Genomic DNA, 1,281 nt, shown 5'->3' with positions numbered 1-1,281 from the left:
TAAACAAATGCAGTTCTTCTATTTTGTTACCCTCAAGATAGCTTTATTTTTTAATTCCCCAAATGATACATGCTCACTGGAAAAATAACTTCCGACAAAACAGAAGTGTATACATGCCAGTCTGCAAGAGGAAACTGCTGTCTGGCATTTGGTGGTGTGGTCCTTTAAAGATCTTTTCACACACACACAAACAATTATTAAATTACTTGTTATTCAGATATAATTCACAGACCGTAAAAGTCACCATTTCAAAGCATACAATTCTGTGGGTTTTTGTTTTTCTTAATTCTGTGGGGTAACTGCCTCGCCTAGTTCCAGAACATTCTAAGCTGGTTCCTATGAGGCAAAGGTTGAAGATGTCCCACATGCGCAACTTTTCCAAACCATTATAGTGTCAGCTCCCCCTCGTCCCCTTAGAACCTTCCTTCACATCTCACAGTTCACCGGTTTCTCAGGGAAGTAGCAAGGTGCACTTCAGGAGCTGGTCGGAGCCTAACGTAATAGGAGCAGCGCAGGATGTCGTTCTTCATGGAGATAGCTTCTTCTTGCCCCCTCTTGCAGGGCCCTTCTTGGACAAGTAGCACAACTTTTCACTTAGTGTCTTTCGCTGTAAGCCTCCTGGGCTGACGAAACTGACCAAGGCCCTCAGCGGAGTGCCAGGCACTTTATTTGCATGGTCCCACTTCCACAAAGATTCCAGGCACCTTATTTGCATCAGCAGTGAACTGTCTAATCCTCTTGATGGGCTCCAAGCACCTCCTTTGTGTAGGCCTGCCCAATCAATGTGGGGGAGTCAGGAAGGCGACCTTTCCCAGCTCCTGGCTGTCATTTCCAACTCACAGGGACCCTAGAGAGCGGAGTAGAACTGTCCAGGGGTGAGGTTCAAACCCTCTAACAACCAGTTTGCTGCCCTGATGACCATTTTAAGTATACAAAAAGACAAACCGAAAGTTAGCTTATTATTTCATATAGGTAATGCTTAAACAAGAACAATAAAAGAGGTATGTGTTAAAAAAGAGTACGGAATGCAAATTTATGATTTCCACCTTGGGCTGCCGTCTACCTGCCCACCTTGGTGAGAACTCTGATTGCAAGTGTCATTGTAACAACCGGTTAGTCAAACTCAACAAACAGACCAAGCATTGGTTCCACGGAGCCGGTGAGAACTGGCTGAATCCCACCACTGGCCCTGCCGCTGTGCGTTTCTGAGACTAAATCTTTATAGGAGTAGAAAGCCTCATTCTTCTCCTTCAGAGCAACTGGTGGGTTCAAACTATTGAC

Source organism: Echinops telfairi, unplaced genomic scaffold (genome assembly GCF_000313985.2).
Source record: "Echinops telfairi isolate 266 unplaced genomic scaffold, ASM31398v2 ScPeMD7_5;HRSCAF=22, whole genome shotgun sequence".
NCBI lineage: Eukaryota > Metazoa > Chordata > Mammalia > Afrosoricida > Tenrecidae > Echinops > Echinops telfairi.
Note: the sequence above shows the minus strand (reverse complement) of the source record.